This window comes from Scomber japonicus, chromosome 18, assembly GCF_027409825.1.
Source record: "Scomber japonicus isolate fScoJap1 chromosome 18, fScoJap1.pri, whole genome shotgun sequence".
In the NCBI taxonomy this organism is placed as follows: domain Eukaryota; kingdom Metazoa; phylum Chordata; class Actinopteri; order Scombriformes; family Scombridae; genus Scomber; species Scomber japonicus.
In genome coordinates, this window is record NC_070595.1 from 21,874,020 (window position 1) to 21,886,364 (window position 12,345).

At 39.5% G+C, this 12,345-nt stretch overlaps 1 pseudogene; it reads left to right on the forward strand.

Moving 5' to 3' along the window:
* Positions 1-1,402: 1,402 nt before the first annotated feature.
* LOC128379514 (myosin heavy chain, fast skeletal muscle-like) overlaps positions 1,403-12,345 on the forward strand; it is a 72,660-nt pseudogene continuing 61,717 nt past the window's right edge.

Consider the following 12,345-nt stretch of genomic DNA (forward strand, 5'->3'; position numbering starts at 1 on the left):
GGCTCGGTATTGCAAGGATTAGTAGAGACCACCTCATAATATAAAATGATTAAATACAAGTAATTCATAACCTTAACTTAATGGAGTAAATTATTTATTGAAGCTATTTAGTGGTTCAAAAACGTATATATTATATAACGTATATAAAAGTGTATATTCCAGAAAATCTGTTTTTTGGGACAGACTTACTTTAAAAATCATCATGACAAGTTTTATGAGAAAAATTATTGCTAAGTTGAATTTATCTCTATAAATCATGTAGCATGATATTTCTAATGTCATACTGTTAGGGTTTTAAAGTTACAATATCATTGTAATCAATACTATGGCCCTGAAAGTAAATTTTATTGTATTTCAAATACCTGAAATATAGTCAAGCTCTGACACTCAATACCAATGACATTTAGAGTACAACTCACCGAGCCTTTATGGGTTCAAAATTGGCAGTCAACTCTTTAAGAGATGATATAAATATGTATTTGTCATTGTTATTTTCCTCCTTCTTTTCACTTTTAGTTTTACCAAATTCAGATTTTTGCCTAATTGTTGAATGTAGAATTTTGATTTAATGCTATTTTTACAGTTCAGCAATGACTTATTGTCACTTATTATCATCTAATGTCAACAGTTGGGTCTCATGATGAGAGGAATACATGACCAAATCGGGTGGTAGACTGCTGCTGACCAAGCAGTACCAGCCTGTATAAAAGCAGCAGCTTCAGGCTCTCCTGAGAACTGACAGGCATCTCACGCAGGTTAGTGCTTTCCATTTGCTTATGCTCATCTTACTTGCTTTGACTTCAAATGAAATTAAACATGAATGTCACATTTTGTTGTCATGTTGTCAGTGTCAAACTGGGGGGATAATATCATTAATCAAAGATGTTTCATTTTAATGTGGGGCAAGAGGCATTTTTTGTCAACTGCTCTTAATAGCTGGTTTAGAGAGGTTCAGTAGCAAAAATGTGAATAAGATTAGTCTTTTAACAATCAAAATATTTTGAAATATCTAGAGAGACTACAATAATCGTCATCATAGTGGTGTAGGTACTCATATAACAGAAGTAACTGTAAACATTTATGGACCCATTAAAGTTTTCATCATTGGCTTAAATGTATTTAGTGTGAATAATGTTTACTGATATAAGCACAAGGCAGTAGGAAATATTCTAATTTTTGAGTGCTGTGCAATAACCATCCTTGTCTTTCTTTTATAGTATCCTTACACAACAACAAATACTGTGCTGCTCACTTCGGATAAACTGAGGTAAGATGTCAGAAACAACACAAGATCCATAACATAATATACAGACACTACATGCAAATCATTTAAACTATATCAAAATTAAATATATTGAACATAACTCAAATTCCTGTTTTCAGTCCCCACTAAAGTGCCATCATGAGCACAGACGCAGAGATGGAGGCCTATGGCCCAGCATCCATTTACCTCCGTAAGCCAGAGAAGGAGAGGATTGAAGCTCAGGCAGCTCCATTTGATGCCAAATCTGCCTTCTTTGTGACTGTTCCTGATGAAATGTATGTCAAGGGTAAACTCACCAAAAGGGAGGGTGGCAAAGCCACTGTTGAGACACTTGCAGGACAGGTAGGTGAATGAATACTTTATTTGGAACACTTGAAATACAGTCCTTTTAAAACCTTGATAGACTTTTTACACCAATTGTCATGAGACCATGACAGTGAAAGAGGATGATATTCATGCCCTAAATATAATTTAAAACATTCTCCTGATAAAATGTGTATTTTTTACTTCACTTCCCATTCAGACTATCACTGTGAAGGAGGATGAAATCCATCCCATGAACCCTCCAAAGTATGATAAAATTGAGGACATGGCCATGATGACCCACCTCAACGAGCCTGCTGTGTTGTATAACCTCAAAGAGCGTTTTGCATCATGGATGATCTACGTGAGTGTTTAACTTAAACATAAATCAGAGTGAATAAAAACTCTGATCTATGTGTTAATAGACAAACTTTACTTACATAAACAAACTTTTAACAGTATTGTTTTCTTTTTTCTACAGTCATTAGATGAAACTTAAGTTTAAATATTCAAATGGAGAGGCAATGTGTTTAATGAAGTTTAGAGTGAATTCTCTTCCCTTTTCAGACCTACTCCGGCCTTTTCTGCGTCGTCGTGAATCCCTACAAGTGGCTTCCTGTGTACGATTCTCAGGTTGTGGGAGCATACAGAGGCAAAAAGAGGATTGAGGCACCACCCCACATCTTCTCCATCTCTGACAATGCCTATCAGTTCATGCTCACTGGTAATATATTTTTATGATACACAAAACGAGATGCAGCAGATATTACATAAAATATAACTATTTGTACCTATTTGCATTTGTATTGTATTGAGCATTTGTTCATTTCAGATCGTGAGAACCAGTCTATCCTGATTACGTGAGTAATATACAATTAACTGAATAACTATAGAGGACATTTACAGATATGGACAAAAACAAAAACACTCAAGGTATCTTTCATTTCTCCAAGTGGAGAGTCCGGTGCAGGAAAGACTGTCAATACCAAGCGCGTCATCCAGTACTTTGCAACAATTGCAGTGACTGGAGGTAAAAAAGCAGAGACTAGCAAGATACAGGTAAAATTGGTTGTCTGCTAATGAAATTTTGTCACAGTTGATTGTTGTTTTTTTATATAGCTTAGTAATCATTCTATGTAGGGTTCACTGGAAGATCAAATCATTGCAGCCAACCCTCTGCTGGAGGCCTATGGTAATGCCAAGACTGTGAGGAATGACAACTCCTCTCGTTTTGTAAGTGATAAACGGGTCAAAAATATACTTCAAAGAATCCTACTGGGCTGCATATCTTGCTAATGTTAAGAATCCTGTGAATGTAAATATGATATGTCCAGGGTAAATTCATCAGAATTCACTTTGGAACCACTGGCAAACTGTCCTCAGCTGATATTGAAACATGTAAGTAATTTTTGCATTTCGTGCAGGGACCTTTGTTTGTATTTACACTTAAGTATGACTCTTGGTTTGAGAAGGTTTAATACATAATTATTTTCCATTGTATGATATTATGTATGCAATATACTGTAATCTGACCTTGATTTGTTTTTGTTTTTCGTAGATCTGCTGGAGAAGTCCCGTGTAACCTTCCAGCTGTCTGCTGAGAGGAGCTACCACATCTTCTATCAGCTGATGACTGGCCACCAACCAGCGCTCCTGGGTATGTTACTTTGTGAATTTGACACTGAAACTTAAATAATGCCAGAGACAAGACCAAGCAATGATGTGTATTTTACTGTGCTCCTATAGAGGCTCTTCTGATCACCACCAACCCCTATGACTACCATATGATCAGTCAGGGTGAAGTGACTGTGAAGAGCATTGATGATGTGGAGGAGTTCATTGCAACAGATGTAAGAAAACATTTTAGCTAAGTATATCTTGCATGCTTAATGAAACCAAGAAGTAGTTTCAAATAACAATAACTCTTCTTCATGTACAATGTAGACTGCTATTGACATTTTGGGCTTCACTGCTGAGGAGAAGCAGGGCATCTACAAGCTGACTGGTGCTGTGATGCATCATGGTAACATGAAATTCAAGCAGAAGCAGCGTGAGGAGCAGGCTGAACCTGATGGCACTGAGGGTAACTCGGATAATGATATCTTGAAATGAATATACCAAGGATTTCAGTATAATGTACAATGCTACACATATCCTAGTTCACAGATGGCTAACAGTTTGTTTTTCCATCAGTGGCTGATAAAATCGCCTACCTCCTGGGCCTGAACTCAGCTGATATGTTGAAAGCTCTGTGCTACCCCAGAGTTAAAGTCGGAAATGAGATGGTCACCAAAGGTCAGACTGTGCCACAGGTAAGATAATAATTGATAATTGAAAATTAAAATGGCAATATTTCCATTTTTACATGAAAATATGATTCTGAAAAATGATCATTATAAAATATTTATTTCTAGGTCAACAATGCTGTCAGTGCTCTTTGTAAGTCTGTCTATGAGAAAATGTTCTTGTGGATGGTCATCCGTATCAATGAGATGCTGGACACAAAGCAGCCAAGACAGTTCTTCATTGGAGTGTTGGATATCGCTGGATTTGAGATCTTTGATGTGAGTGATCTGAAGAATGTTTGAGTTGCATCATATCAACAGTGTTTTTATATGACAGGTTATATCATCATGATTACAGTTCAACAGCTTGGAGCAACTCTGCATCAACTTCACCAATGAGAAACTGCAACAGTTCTTCAACCACCACATGTTTGTCCTGGAGCAAGAGGAGTACAAGAAAGAAGGCATTGAATGGGAGTTCATTGACTTTGGTATGGACTTGGCTGCCTGCATTGAGCTTATTGAGAAGGTCAGTCAATCAAGACAAAGTGATTTATTGAATCATGTGCAAATGTTTGCTCCTACTGTTTAATTTTTATTGTGATTTTTTTTTCCGTCAGCCAATGGGCATTTTCTCCATCCTTGAAGAGGAGTGCATGTTCCCCAAGGCCTCTGACACAACTTTCAAGAACAAGCTGCATGATCAACATCTTGGCAAGACCAAGGCCTTTGAGAAGCCAAAGCCTAAAAAGGGTGCGCCTGAGGCTCACTTCTCCCTGGTTCACTATGCTGGTACAGTGGACTACAATATCAATGGCTGGTTGGACAAGAACAAGGACCCCCTGAATGACTCGGTTGTCCAGCTCTATCAGAAGTCCTCCAACAAACTTCTGTGCTTCCTGTATGCAAAACATGGTGGGGGTGAAGGTAAGAAATAAGCCTGAGCAGAATGATCAGAAACTCTGAGCAACAGAGCAGTGGTGTCAAGTGAACAACATGGTCCAGACTGCTCTCTTGACTTTGGCTAGTAGCAGCTTAATCTGTAGCAATTAATGATGTTATATAACATGCAGTGAGTTGTGATGTGGTGTAGTGATGGGTAAGAAACTATGTCTTAGGAGGTTCAGGCCTCATGTAAAGCAGATGACCATTTTGTGGCACAGCGAGGTTATTTATTGAATGCTATTAATTCAATTTAATGTTTGTGAAAACAGAGGCTGCTGGTGGTGGTGGTGGTGGCAAAAAGGGTGGAAAGAAGAAGGGTGGTTCCTTCCAGACCGTGTCTGCGCTTTTCAGGGTATGTATTGTTTAAACTATTACAACCAAAATCTTGAAATACCGTTGACCATTTTTCTTATGTTGCTGATCCACAGGAGAACTTGGGTAAGCTGATGACCAACTTGAGGAGCACTCACCCTCATTTTGTCCGTTGCCTCATTCCTAATGAATCAAAGACCCCAGGTAAGAAGCACATGGCCTAATGTTGCACACTGAATGTGACACACTGATGAAAACAAAACATTTTAAATATGATATTGGAACTTTCAGGTCTTATGGAGAACTTCTTGGTTATCCATCAGCTGAGGTGTAATGGTGTGCTGGAAGGCATCAGAATCTGCAGAAAGGGCTTCCCCAGCAGAATCCTCTATGGTGACTTCAAGCAGAGGTGATATAATTTAATAAAAGCAAATCAAGTTGATTTTCGGTTGAGTTAAAAACAGCCCACCAAGATGTGGGTTCACTGTGAGTAACAACACAATATTCTCTTGTAGATACAAAGTATTGAATGCCAGCGTCATCCCTGAGGGACAGTTCATTGACAACAAGAAAGCTTCAGAGAAGCTGCTAGGCTCTATTGATGTGGATCGCACTCAATACAAGTTTGGACACACTAAGGTTAATTTCTATAAACAATGTCAATAAATATGGTATGTACATACATCCTTTTATATTAATGTGTGCTGATCACTGAGTTCCTTTAAACCACCAAACAGGTCTTCTTCAAAGCTGGTCTGCTGGGTACTCTGGAGGAGATGAGAGATGAAAAACTGGCTGAGCTGGTGACCATGACTCAAGCTCTCTGCAGAGGATACCTCATGAGGAAAGAGTTTGTAAAGATGATGGAGAGGAGGTAGGATTATCATACAGTACACTGAACTGTTATATACTATGACATAGATTACAGCTGTTTTCATTAAGTAACATTACAGAAAAATTATACTTTATTTGTAATTATTTTCCAGGGAAGCTATCTTCACCATTCAATACAATATCCGTTCATTCATGAATGTGAAAAACTGGCCATGGATGAATCTGTACTTCAAGATCAAGCCTCTTCTGAAGAGTGCTGAGACTGAGAAGGAGCTGTCTGCGATGAAGGAGAACTATGGTAAGATGCAGACAGACCTGGCCACTGCTCTGGCCAAGAAGAAGGAGCTGGAGGAGAAGATGGTTTCCCTGCTGCAGGAAAAGAATGACCTGCAATTGCAAGTGTCTGCGGTAAGTAGGATACAAAAGCAAGTGTGAGTCTGCCACTAATTAAATATTGTGGCTAAAATTTTCAGATATGTAGATGTTACTGTTAGTTTGACAATATTCATGCATATATGTATGTTCAAAATATACTGTAGGAAGTTGAGAACCTCTCAGATGCTGAAGAAAGGTGTGAAGGTCTGATTAAGAGCAAGATCCAACTTGAGGCTAAACTCAAAGAGACAACTGAGAGACTGGAAGATGAAGAGGAAATCAATGCTGAGCTGACTGCCAAGAAGAGGAAGCTGGAGGATGAATGCTCTGAGCTGAAGAAAGATATTGATGACTTGGAGCTCACCTTGGCTAAAGTGGAGAAGGAGAAACATGCCACAGAAAACAAGGTTTCATTTATTTGTACTGTTTGTACTTTACATAAAAATATAGAAATGTAAAAGTATTTGGAAATGTTAAACGTTTCACAATATTTCAGGTGAAAAACCTGACAGAGGAGATGGCATCTCAAGATGAGTCTCTTGCCAAGTTGACCAAGGAGAAGAAAGCCCTCCAAGAGGCTCACCAGCAAACACTGGATGATCTCCAGGCAGAGGAGGACAAAGTCAACACTCTGACCAAGGCCAAGACTAAACTGGAACAACAAGTGGATGATGTGAGAAAACATTGCTTTTGATAACGTGTTTGTATTGTTAACTTTAGTGAGAATTGACACTGACAATACCAAACATTATTTTATATTAACATTATAATATTATCTCAAAAGCTTGAGGGATCACTGGAACAAGAGAAGAAGCTCCGTATGGACCTTGAGAGAGCCAAGAGGAAGCTTGAGGGAGATCTGAAACTGGCCCAGGAATCCATAATGGATCTGGAGAATGACAAGCAGCAATCTGAGGAGAAAATCAAGAAGTAAGTTGTCTTTTTTTATTTTTAGTCCTTACATTGATTTATTACCATAATGCAACACAACAGCAATGCCTTGTTTTCCTATTCCAGGAAGGAGTTTGAGACCAGCCAGTTGCTCAGCAAGATTGAGGATGAACAGTCTCTTGGTGCTCAGCTTCAGAAGAAGATCAAGGAGCTCCAAGTTAGTATTTCACATGATTATACTCAGTGAATAAAATTGTTACATTAAGTTACAGTTAATAAGCCTTATTGATCAAACCTAGGCACGTATTGAGGAGCTGGAAGAAGAAATCGAGGCTGAGCGGGCTGCTCGGGCTAAGGTCGAGAAGCAGAGGGCTGACCTCTCCAGGGAACTTGAGGAGATCAGTGAGAGGCTTGAGGAAGCTGGTGGAGCAACAGCCGCTCAGATTGAGATGAACAAGAAGCGTGAGGCTGAGTTCCAGAAGCTGCGCCGTGACCTTGAAGAGTCAACCCTCCAGCATGAAGCTACCGCAGCAGCTCTCCGCAAGAAGCAGGCAGACAGTGTTGCAGAGCTGGGAGAGCAGGTTGACAACCTCCAGCGTGTCAAGCAGAAGCTGGAGAAGGAGAAGAGCGAGTACAAGATGGAGATTGATGATCTTTCCAGCAACATGGAAGCTGTAGCTAAAACAAAGGTATGCACTGATTTTCCCCAAAACGCAACTTAGATGTGATTTGTTCATGTAAATATTTCTAAATACATTGTGTTTTGTTTTTTATAGGGCAACTTGGAAAAGATGTGCAGAACTCTTGAGGACCAGCTGAGTGAGATTAAGTCCAAAAATGATGAGAATGTGCGCCAGCTGAATGACATAAATGCACAGAGAGCAAGACTGCAGACAGAGAATGGTGAGTCACCTGTGATTTAAAAAAAACAAGTATTCAAAAAAACATATTTTTTTGATAAATGACACATTTATAATTTGTCTTCCAGGTGAGTTTTCTCGCCAGCTTGAGGAGAAAGATGCTCTTGTTTCCCAGCTGACCAGGAGCAAACAGGCTTACACTCAGCAGATTGAGGAGTTGAAGAGACATGTTGAGGAGGAAGTGAAGGTATAACAAGTTTACATGTCAATATACTATGCATTATTAATTTCCGTACTTGGCCAATCAGTGCACGAAGTAGCTGTTGCCATCTTTTCTTTCGTGACTTAAGCCTGCTAACACACCTGTTTCACCTTCCTCACTAAGCACCACCTAAATTTCTGGAATCTAAATTTAACATACTACACTAAATAACAAATCTGATTTAAAAGTAAATTCTGCCACGCTTAATGACTAAATCAACATGTTTCACCACAAACTTTTTGTATTTAGAGAAAATGTTGATATTTGTATACATAATAGATCAATTAAAATGCCTCTTGCCATGTTTATTAGGCCAAGAATGCCCTGGCCCATGGTGTTCAATCAGCCCGCCATGACTGTGATCTGCTCAGAGAGCAGTTTGAGGAGGAGCAAGAGGCTAAAGCTGAGCTGCAGCGAGGAATGTCCAAGGCCAACAGTGAAGTGGCTCAGTGGAGAACCAAATATGAGACTGATGCTATCCAGCGCACTGAGGAGCTGGAGGAGTCCAAGTAAGTCAATTTAAATTAGTTTTCAATTCAATTGTTTGCTTTTCTGGAAAACATTCTACTTATTTTGCTATCAATGTGCAATTGAATGTAAAGAAAATTTTCACTACAGGAAAAAGCTTGCCCTGCGTCTGCAGGATGCTGAGGAGTCCATTGAGGCTGTGAACTCAAAGTGTGCCTCTCTGGAGAAGACCAAGCAGAGGTTACAGGCTGAGGTGGAGGACCTCATGATTGATGTAGAGAGAGCTAATTCTTTGGCTGCCAACCTTGACAAGAAGCAGAGGAACTTTGATAAGGTAACAGGAAATCAGAACCACACTGGCTTGAATGAAACACAAATTTATCTTGGTAATTAATTATTGTAATTATTGCTATATAATTCTAGGTCCTTGCAGAATGGAAACAGAAATATGAGGAGGGCCAGGCAGAGCTGGAAGGAGCCCAGAAGGAGGCTCGCTCCCTCAGCACTGAACTATTCAAGATGAAGAACTCTTATGAGGAGGCTCTGGATCATCTGGAGACCATGAAGAGAGAGAACAAGAACCTGCAGCGTTAGTCAATCACACAATATTTATTGCAAATATAATGATTGTAAGGGTTCTTCCTTGATATAATGTAAACAGCATAGTCTAAGCTTCTTTACAATGGATTTTGGACTTTGGTGTTCTACAGAGGAGATCTCAGACCTGACTGAACAGATTGGTGAGACTGGAAAGAGCATCCATGAGCTGGAGAAAGCCAAGAAGACAGTGGAGACTGAGAAGAGTGAAATTCAGTCAGCACTTGAGGAAGCAGAAGTAAAAATCTAACTTACAGTATTAGACTACTCATATCATACAATATAATAGCATGTATTTTTAGTGGCATGTGTGAATTAGAATTTTTTCTTTTGTTCCTAAAGGGCACACTAGAGCATGAGGAAGCCAAGATTCTCCGTGTTCAGCTTGAACTTAACCAGATCAAAGGTGAAGTAGACAGGAAGCTGGCAGAAAAGGATGAGGAGATGGAGCAGATCAAGAGGAACAGCCAGAGGGTGATTGACTCCATGCAGAGCACTCTCGATGCTGAGGTCAGGAGCAGGAATGATGCTCTGAGAGTCAAGAAGAAGATGGAAGGAGATCTGAATGAGATGGAGATTCAGCTGAGTCATGCTAACAGGCAGGCTGCTGAGTCCCAGAAACAACTGAGGAATGTCCAGGGACAGCTCAAGGTGAGCTTTGTCTGATCAATGAATAAACAAATGTTGAAGAGCAAAAAAAAGTTCAGTCTTCTACTCTTCCACATATTTCCAGGATGCCCAACTGCACCTTGATGATGCTGTCAGAGGACAGGAAGACATGAAGGAGCAGGTTGCCATGGTGGAGCGCAGGAATGGCCTGATGGTGGCTGAGATTGAGGAGCTCAGAGCCGCTCTGGAGCAGACAGAGAGGGGACGCAAAGTGGCTGAGCAGGAGTTGGTTGATGCTAGTGAACGTGTTGGACTGCTTCACTCTCAGGTTTATATTCAATAGTTCACAAGAAAATGTCTTAATACAGAATGAGTATAATATACATGCCAGGTTTTTCTATACATAAAAAATATTACTCTTTTTAATATTCAGAATACCAGCCTGCTGAATACCAAGAAGAAGCTGGAGTCTGACCTTGTGCAAGTTCAGGGTGAAGTGGACGATGCAGTTCAGGAATCAAGAAATGCTGAGGAGAAAGCCAAAAAGGCTATCACTGATGTAAGTTTACATCTCTAACGCTTCAATTTTAAGAACAATTTAATATTGTGTATACAGCCATATGCCAACAATATAATGAGCCCATCATTACTTAAATTTGAATTAAAAATCTTCTCATTATTTCAGGCTGCCATGATGGCTGAGGAGCTGAAGAAGGAGCAAGACACCAGTGCTCACCTGGAGAGGATGAAGAAGAACCTGGAGGTCACAGTCAAGGACCTGCAGCACCGTCTGGATGAGGCTGAGAACCTGGCCATGAAGGGTGGCAAGAAGCAGCTCCAGAAACTGGAGTCAAGGGTATGCACTATTTATACACGCTTACAACAGATAATTTTCTGGACGTGCATTGCACATCCACATATGTGAAATTAATTTAAGTTTATTTCCATTGACTTTGGTCTTTGTACCAATGTATCATTTATGATCACTTTTCAGGTGCGTGAGCTCGAGGCTGAAGTTGAGTCTGAGGCAAGACGTGGGGCTGATGCTATTAAAGGGGTCCGCAAATATGAAAGAAGGGTGAAGGAGCTGACCTATCAGGTATTTCCTATTTTAATAAAATCTACCTTAATATCTCTTAATTGTCTACTATTCATTTCTTATAAGATTTAATATGTGTAGACTGAGGAGGACAAGAAGAATGTGCACAGACTTCAGGATCTGGTGGATAAGCTGCAGCTCAAAGTGAAGGCTTACAAGAGACAGGCTGAGGAGGCTGTGAGTGAAATCCATTGACATGAACAATCGTCTACAGTTCAATCAATACATATAAAATGTGTCTTTAAACTATATGAATATTACTCCCTTCGCCCTTCACAGGAGGAGCAGGCTAACACTCACTTGTCCAGGTTCAGGAAGGTCCAGCATGAGATGGAGGAAGCTCAGGAGCGTGCTGACATCGCTGAGTCCCAGGTTAACAAGCTGAGAGCCAAGAGCCGTGATCATGGAAAGGTACATTTTTTATAGGTTGTTTGTATGGACATTGTTTTGAAATGAGAAACCAGTAGATTGCTATGCACTCTTGATATTGTAAATCAGTATCCTACCTTATAGTATTGAAATGATATCATACCTCAAAATGAAGATAATAAATGAATATGAATAAATTATAGGATAGTATATTTCATAAATTTGAACTTGTCTTATTTATTTTTCCCCTCTTTTTTAGGCTGAGTCTGCTGAATGAGAGTCATCATCGGGTATAGGCCTTTTAACAAAGTTCATAAAATATGGACATCTTGTTGAAGGCTTTTTTAACATTTGAATAAAGATCATTTTCATGACTACCTTGAATTCAGTCAATTTTAACTGAGACTGTAACTCAAAAAGATGACATTAAGTAGAGCAGTTAGCCATGTTATAAAGTTTTGGCTATATAGCATCAAGTTAGCCTACATGAGATACTATATGACTGAACAGAACTCCTTGCCTGCAATGACTGAGGAAATATATAGATCCTTAAATCAACTAAGGAGCACAGTGTAAAAATACATTGTCCTGAATTCAAGATTTTACTTAAAGTGATACTCCTCTTTCTTTTGAGTTCACTCACTACCAGTGGGATTGAGATGTAGCTATTTGTATGTGTTACGTTTGTGACATGCAGGTACCTGTAGTTGACATATGCATAACATGGATGTTGTTGTAAGTTGCAAGAGCATGGTCTGTATGTTATAAATGAGCAGGCATTAAAGTTATGTCCAATATAACGGTGGTCGTCAAGCTTCGTTATACTGTTCTCATCAAGCATGAAACAGCAAGCTAAACTCATTCCTCCAATG